At 40.0% G+C, this 9068-nt stretch overlaps 1 pseudogene; it reads left to right on the top strand.

The window, feature by feature from the left end:
* The first annotated feature begins 5553 nt into the window (after positions 1-5553).
* LOC115921778 lies at positions 5554-8915 on the top strand (annotated as a pseudogene).
* Positions 8916-9068: the final 153 nt, after the last annotated feature.

The following is a 9068-nucleotide window of genomic DNA, read 5'->3' on the forward strand; positions in this document are numbered from 1 at the left end:
CATCCTAATCCACATTATCCTGTGGCCAAATATTGTGACAGTTTTGACTCTGATGGAGTCAACACAACATAAATCCTTAAACCTTGGAATCCGTTTCTGTAGTACACAAACTACAAGTGCCTAACACCGACATATTTGTAACTGCTACGCTGCTGTGAATTTGACAATTTTTTTTAGAAATCTCATTCGCCACTTTTTTTCAGTTTTACTATTTTACACCAAGAGCTAGCTTTCACTGTCTGAAAGAATTTTCGACGTAGGTCATTATGGCGTACCGTTTAATGAAGAAGTTGAAGTCTTAAAGAACTTTGACCCGTAAGAAGACTGTTAAAATATTCAGCCGATCAAAATGACAACGTAATTTGGTAGAATAAACATTTACTGAACACAATAATGTGCATTAATAATACGCATGTTCAAAATGACTGCCTTTGCTCATCAAATTTCCAATATTCCGACTGTCTTCCTCTCTATGGCATAAATATACAGCTAGCACGGCTCCCTTCATTGAACCATGATTGAACCTTTCAAAGCAAACATGTTTTCTTAATGACACACCTCATCGGCCCCTCCCTCACTCGTCAACGCACGCACCGCGGCACACACGATCATTCCCCCCCCCCCCCCCCCCCATGAGACCCGCACTCCATCCCATCACTCAAGGTCGCCGTCGATGTTTTCTCGGAACATCTGTCATCTAATTAATGCTTAATCGCTGGGATCCTGACTCGAGACAACAATGTCTTTCGAGGTTCCGGACTGCCAATTTTCGCTTCACGCGACCGTTACCATTCCCTATCTCTCTCTTCTCTCTGCTGCTGGGCATTGCTTATGTGTATACTTCTTGGTCTGGTAAAAATGTCAAATGTCCATGTGTACTTTTTTCTGGGGATGCCAACTCGCGGCACTTGCGTGCAAGCGGATATGGCTATATTAGCGAAGGGGCGTGCTTGATATGCGAATGGGCATACTAGTGGGACTTGCTTAGGTCATGGATTTATTCAGCGTAATCCAGTCTGTCGACAAGTACCTCCTAGGATGATTGAAGGATTCACCCCTATCTCCTGATTGAATGGCAACACAGGGTAGATGTTTGCCACACATGGGGAGCTTGTAAGGAGATAAAGGAGCAAACTTAGAAGTGTTCAATATTGGGGTTTGCCCTTCACCGACGTATTTTATAAAAAACTGCATACTCGTCCCAAGTGATGTGAGAAAAAAATCACTCGGGTGGGACTCGAACCCACGACCTCCCGCTTACTCTAGTGCAGACGTCTTAAAATATAGAACTTCGTTGTCACATTTTTAAAGATCTAGTTCTTTTAAATTAATATTATTAATTAATTAATAAATGTTTAAATGAGTCCATCAGAATACTAAAAATTATTGTAACCCAAAAAAATGCAAGCCAGTTTCCATGCTGCGGAACAAATTTGTAAAAATCAGTAAAACCAATTCTCGTCCAAGAATATCCGAAACGAATATACCTTTTTTATGAATGAGATGGGGGTCCAACCAAGACCTTGCGCGTTCAGTTTTACATCTACCAGTGCGGCATAGGCCTATATCGTCCTCTTGTTTGTTTCTCGAGCAATCGACCGCAGGTATGGGCCTAAAAGCAAACACGGCTCCCCCTCCTCCTGAAGGTCGTACGATATCCGATTTAATAATCCTCCGTGCTTGATACACGAGTAGTAATTACACGAGTGGTAATATGTGATGGAGGAGGTGGCTTTGATGTCATCAGACTATACAGGCGACCTTGGTGGAACGTCATGTTTGTGTACACCACGTCGTAACACCTTCTCAATGCCACTGGTCTGGTAATATCTTCTCTCTCTTTTATGAATGAAATTTGCGAGGTGACCTCCAATCAGAGGACAATAGAGTTCCGGTTTGTTGGTGTTGTGTCACGTCTTCGGTGACTTATAAGACATATACATTCTTCGGGAATCCTCAAATTAAATTAATTTTTGCTTAATTAGCACTTTTACGCCGGCAAGAAGAATAACTTAGAAACATGAAAAATAGTCGATGGTGACAAAGACGATAACGATGAAAAGACGAGACGGTGACAGTAATGAGACGATGACGAAGTCAATGATGATGACAAGAATGCCAGGACAATGAAGACAACGACAATGATGTGAAAGGTGACAACAGACGATGACAATAATGAGAACATCAGGAGAATAAAGACGATGACGGAGATTTGGACGATGACGAAGACGATGGTGATACCATGACAAACTGACGGGGGCACGATGACGAAGACTATGACAATGACAATAAGGAAAACGAAGAAGACAGTAAAAAAAAGAAAGGGACAAAGACCACGACGTTAATGGCAACAAAAATGACAAAAACGATGACAACCAGCCAAAATGACCCGCTGTCCTTTTGAATTTTGCTAAGCAACTTCCCATGCAACTTTTCTGATAAGCATCTCTATAGTCGAGTCGCGTCCTGGTTGTAGTCAAACTCATGACAAGGGTCTCACGACCTCCGCACAGAAATTATGCAACTAATTCTATGCCAGGCAATTCTTGCAGAAAATAAATAGCTTCCGGTTTTGTTTGTCCGGATTGTTGGCTTACCTTGGCGGTAAATCACGTCTTTGCCAAGGAAAGAAACAACATGTATTGTTGAATCACCCGATGAAAAATGATGGCGTGCAGAATTGGTAAGAGGATGTTTACTTTGTGTGATGTTATAAACACGTGCTCTACACCTATTTACAGCAAACAAAACCCGAGGTCGATGTCTTCAATGCCTCTGGTATTTTGCCCCGACTTTTTGTCAGTCCGGCACGTTCGCAAGTAGAGGTAAGAGGTGGATTTTTGTTACGTTTCGTTTAGTCCTTCAACATGACACGTTTCTTGATATATCTTTTTACACCAGTTGGTCCAATGCCAGAATAATTCTTTTATTTTCAGGTGTTTTAAGTAAGATGAAATTATTTGCACATCGGCTTAATTGTACATTTGGAATTTATCGACGTATCGGCGAGTGAAACAGCGCCTACCTTAGCCCAGTATTGGTGGTGATTTTCATGTACGCCGCATTATTTTGTGCACGCAGTGGGATTCAATCGAAGAAGACATTAAGAACAGGTTAATTAAATTTGAAATAGAAGCGAAGCATGTCTTAGAATTGAAGTGTGAAAAGGTTTTGACCTAATCATCTGATCGTATTTGGCGCAGTCAAATTCAAATTGAAAACAGTCGAACGTATATCCAACTGACCCTACCCATATTATAGTCCAGTAAGAATCATGGACATGAAAAGTACCCGACTCTGATATTTAGCTAATTTTGGTCATAACGTTCATTATGATTGCCCTGCCATTTTATATTATTTAATTTGAAAACAAACTTAATTGCAAGGATCATTATCCAACTATTCAAACTGGTAGGATTTCGCTGGATGTCGGAAATACATGCCATTCAATATACATTGTTCATCTCTTCCACAAGGGTTGCTTTGGTTGAATTATGAGGCAGATAGCTGGAGGGCATAAACAACATTTCCACTAAAATTTGCCCGACTAAAGTGTCAGCGTCTTCGTCAATCTTACTGGACTATTAGTAAGCTGCGTGCAGGTTGGACTGCCTTCTATTCTATCTAACTAGGTGTTTATAAACGTAGACTTTCAATATTTCGATTCACCAAATGCTGTAATCTCAGTATAAACCTTCAACATTTCTTGTACCCAGTATGAACCCTTATGTTAGAGCCTTGGGTTTTCGAAGGTTTTCTACACCCCTGGTGTACTTATTGCTAGAAACAAAAAAGTACACTGACCGGGACGTCTGTATTAACTCCATTTTCCTAGTATCTGTGGTGATGTAATTGGCAGGTAATTCCACAAGACGCTGTGTAGCCATTGATTTCCAGTTCTAATTACGAGCTCGCCCACGCACGCTGTATCCCTCGACCGACTGTAATAACATGAATATCACCATAATGACAAAATACATACATGTAAAACATGGTGCCATGATTCCTGTCGGAGATGGATTTACACGATGGCACGCTAGTATGAGCTGTGCTATACCACGATATTATGATCAGTGCAATAAACTGAGATTAATTGGCTCGCTGGTGCCACGATATAATATTTTGTATCAACTGTAGAACATGAAATAAATTTCAACGCTAAATTTTGCAACTCATGACACAAATTAACCTACGGTTTTATCATTCGACGTAGGCAAGCGCAATAGACCATGTGTTCTGTGACGTCATACAGACGGGCAAACCAAGTATTAAGGACTGGACCCATGCATGTATTTTTTAATGAAATCCTTGAAAAGGCACATTTGTGCTCCAGTTCACATTGTTTTCAATTTTCGGTTTGCCATAGTCGAGGGTATTTTGTGTGCCTTTTTTGGTTCATTTCAAACCTCAATGTTACAGCTATTTCAGCGCCAAAAGTTGCCGAATTTTAGATTTGTTTACTGTCGCGCCGTTTTCTTCTTTGGATGATTTGTTGTTGTTTCAGTACATGACAGTAAGCCAATAAGCAAACGTTTCTCACAGATGCTTTCAATGAGCAATTTTTTGAGTTCACAATTTGAACAGAAAACCCAAACTGAACAGTGTCTTCCTGAAATGACATCACAGCAACAGCGCCCTCAGTGTTCTGAAAAGCATTGAACATTGTTTAAAAAATGTTTAAAGAAGCGCACTTTCAATAAAAGTAACCAATTTGGATGTCAAACAGTTTTCATACATTTAAGAAGAGTAGAAAGTTGCACAAAATGTGGTCCTAAAAGTAATTTCACGAAACCTTTAAGCACCTTTTGCATATCGTTTGCCCACATTAAACAGTTTGTCACCAAATTTACAGCAATCACATTTCACGAGATACACGGTTTGCTGAAAGTTGGCACGGAGTCACGTGACCACAACATCCATTTTGTAAACATAATTTTGTGACATGGTTTATACCGTCAATGGTTGTAAAAGAGTCCAAAATGTGACGGCTGAGCTGCGCAGCGGCTGCACGTACGTGTACATTTCATCCATCATGCAACTTGAACATGTTGGAGAAATTTGCAAACTCATTCATTCGCTTGAGGCTAACAATAACATAAAGAAAACAGTACAGGTCTAGTGTTAATTCTAAAGCCCAGACTGACAGGTCTAAGGGGACGAACAGGAGTGCAACATGCATACAGTACAGCTGACCACATAACAGACAGAACACATAATGTTTAAGCCTACCTCGACAGCGCCGTCTGTCATGTCGGCGGCACCACGTGCATTTTCCAGTCTGTAAATTAAATTTGCAGTAATTTGCAGACTTCACTGCAGCTGTAAAATTTGTCCTGTCGAATTTCCGGTAAGCAGCTGGTCACCCTGGCTGGCAGGGAGGGGCTTAAATGATGGCTTCTTCTTTCCATATAACTGGACATTTTTACCGTATGTCTCATGAAAATAAATCTCCTTTTTTTTGTAAACAAACAAGTTCGATTATCTTTGCTCGCAGATACAGCGCCTTTTACACAGCGCCCTCGCGTGATGAGGGGGCGTGGTTGACTATCCAAGATGGCGGCCCCCATCTGTGTAACAAACGTTGAAGTGAAAGACGTTCGATTCCCAACATCTCTGGAGCAAACATGGATCGGATGCAATGGTAAGATCAGTCTGTCTCATAAGTCTTGCATTAACATGACCTTTTGTTTCAAGATTTAATCTGATTTATACTGTGTACGCCAACTTAAATGAGTAAGCTGCCAAGCCCAGTTTACGGACATGACGGACAATGACGGACAGACCTATTTCTCTATCATGAATTATGGTTAAAACTACATTACACTTACAGTACACACTACCATGAATGAGCCAAAAAATCTAACTTGTAAAGTTGTAATCAAAGTACTATCAACAAAATGTGTCATCAGATAGGCATAAGGCCAAATTAAAAAAACAAAAACATGTTAAGCGTCCTGCCCTTTTTAAAAAAAAGAAAGGAGGAGGCCCTTTTTCCCCCAAAAAACGACTGGCCGGGCTATTTTTCAAGAGGGCCGCCAGTTTTTTTTACTTAGGAAATGACATACCATTACCAGCTTTATATGGGCTAAATGCAACAGACAAAGAGGCCAAAATAATGTTACTGTTTAAAATTACTCAATTTTCTGGGTTTTTTTCCAAAAATAAAAATTAAAAAAGGAGGCGGCCTCCAAAAAGGAAGCTGACGGGAGGTTAAACGTTTCAAACAGCGGCCTCTTCCTTTTTTTAAAATTTCCCTATCATTCATGGTTTTGTAATACAATAGGCCTACAAGTTATGATCCGTCCTTGACCATGTTGAGGTGTACATCATGTTTATAAAAATCATTTTATTTATAACAGCACACAGACCCTGACTACTCCTGTGCATATGTCATCATCCGCACCAACGATGTTAAAAAAGGAATTTGTGGCCATGGGTTGACTTTTACGATTGGACGAGGAACTGAAATTGGTAGAAAAGGCTTCTCATTTTACTCCATTGAGGGATAGGCCTGACGTTGTATTGTGTCGTTTGTCATGTGGGGCCAAATTCGGGAGGATTCTGGATTGTACAGCCCTGCTATCATTATTGTTCCTCCATGAATTTGGGCTTGATGTCTTGGATTGTTGAAGAAAACCAAAAGAAAGGTGTAATTGTTCATTGCAAAGTGTTAGATTTGGGGGTGTTTGAGAAAAAAAGTGCCTTTACTAACAAAATGTTGTTTTTTGTTTGGTTAAATTCTGCCCCTTATCTAGTGGTTGCTGCAGTCAAGGCATTGGCTCCGTTTATCATTGGGAAGGCACTGTCAGACATCTATGACAACTTTGCAGACTTCTACCGCACACTGACCAGTGAACCTCAACTAAGATGGGTAAGATATTTGCTTCTATACAGTGTTTGAAAGCTGATCCATTTTTGAATATACAAAATGTATGCTGCTTTGAATTGTACTCTTTAAGCCAAAAACTGGCCGAGAAACTGCCAGTTGGCACAGCAGGGCCTTGTGATTTTGTCATGAAGCTCCTCTTTACTCTTTCAATAATTATTTTTTTCATAGATGTATGTCAGTTCTTTCTTTCCTTTTAAGTGTCCCAATTCTTACAACATTCGATACTTAATTCTGATCGTCTTTGTTTTTTCACAACTTTTTCCCAGGTTGGACCAGAGAAAGGTGTGATTCACTTAGCCACAGCAGCCGTTCTCAATGCATTGTGGGGACCTGTGGGCCAAGCGAGAGGGCAAGCCGTTGTGGGAAGCTCCTAGCAGACATGGTGATTGATCATCATCAATTCCTTCAGAATAGTTTCTTTATTTAACCATCTGCTGCAGAAAATTTGACCCATACATTTTGAAACCGTCTAACTAAACCTCTTTAGATTATAAAAATGAATGATATGGTGGTGTTTCTTTTTATATTTAACAACTCCAAAGTCTTTGAGATCTTTCAAACCCAGCAGGATGTTTTTGGGGGAAACTAGTGAGGAGAGAAAGAGCCCAACATGGCCTCAAATTCCATGAAACCCCGTCTGTAACTGATTTGCAAAAGAACTCATCAAAAAATGCTTATTCAGGCAAGACAAAAACTGTGAAAGGTAGTTGCTTTCCTTTTTCAATCCAGGAACCAGAACAGATTGTGAAGTGCATCGATTTTAGATACATGTGAGTATGGTATTTCATCTCTAAAAAAACCAAAGAGCAACATAGTTATTCTTACATTTTAAATTCATTATGGGTATGTGGAAGTGACTCTCTTTATTCTTAATATGTAATTGGGACATCTCCAACAAGGTGGGAATATACGGCTACCAAAGAATTGGAAGTTACAGCCACAATGTTTATTTCTGGCACAGCGTCTATTAAATATGTAGCCAGGTGGCAGTAGGAAAAACTATAAGATCTTAAGTGAAATACTTATGTTGTCTTCTTCACTGAAGCCTAAACATATTCTCACACAGCAGTCTAGAAAGTCTAGCAGAAGTTAAAATTATCCAAGTTTCAAATTTTGTCGTTTTGTTAAAATCAGAACAGATGCGTTGACAAAGGATGAGGCACTAGATATACTCAGGAGCAACCAAGCTACTAAGAAAGAGAGAGGTATGAAGTTAATTTTCCTTTTTTCTCATCTAACCACCCCTTGGTTTGTTCTGATAAGCACTGATGGCTACATAATCAAATTGCAATATGAAAGTAATAATATCGGTTGTCAGTTGGGCTGGCAACCTTCAGGCAAAATTTTTGTCGTCACCTGTTAAATTACTTGCATCTGATATAAATATTAAACGATTTCCTTTTTTTAAATATTTTATTTTAGAGCAAACGCTATTAACTGAAGGTACCAGCTTACACAACTTCAACTGCCTGGCTAGGCTACACTGACCAAGTCCTGCTGAGGTATGTGTCTGATGATTCACAAACATCAAATAATTACAGAACAAAGTTTATTTCACAGAGCATAATATCTACCAGAATGGACCTCATGGATGAGATATTTGCTTGTTTGTTTTCATAAAGCGCTGCCGGAAAGCCTTGTCCGAGGGCTGGACCAAGTTTAAGATGAAGTGGATCGGGACCTAGCAGACGACATCCACCGCGCTGAGTTGCTTCGTAAAGAGATGGATATGAAAAAATCCTTGTAAGTTAACAATGTCTCTCTACAAATTCTGACGCGAGACATTTTCTAGGTTAGCAATTTTCTGCGCTGAGCAAAAATTTACGGGGAACCAGTCAAAAGTATAATATTGCATGACATATTGGCTGGTAACCTTTTGATTGTCCTTGCATTAGATGATGGATGCTAACAGAAATGGGAGTAGATGAGAGCATTGAATGGATGGGCAAAACTGGCAAGTTCAAACCGCTGTGGATTGAGGAACATACATCACTGATGATATCTGGGACATGCAAAGATTGTTCAGGTATTACTTTAAATCTTACAAACTGACTGATTGTTTTGTCGGTCACCTGCCTGACATAATACACTACACATGGGAGGAAATACATGTATTTTACTTGTCTATCACCCCCCCCCCTCCCCCAGGCCATGAAGCACTGGGCATCGGAGTGGCTAC

The sequence above is a fragment of the Strongylocentrotus purpuratus genome, unplaced genomic scaffold, assembly GCF_000002235.5.
Source record: "Strongylocentrotus purpuratus isolate Spur 01 unplaced genomic scaffold, Spur_5.0 spur5_contig_180, whole genome shotgun sequence".
In the NCBI taxonomy this organism is placed as follows: Eukaryota; Metazoa; Echinodermata; class Echinoidea; order Camarodonta; family Strongylocentrotidae; genus Strongylocentrotus; species Strongylocentrotus purpuratus.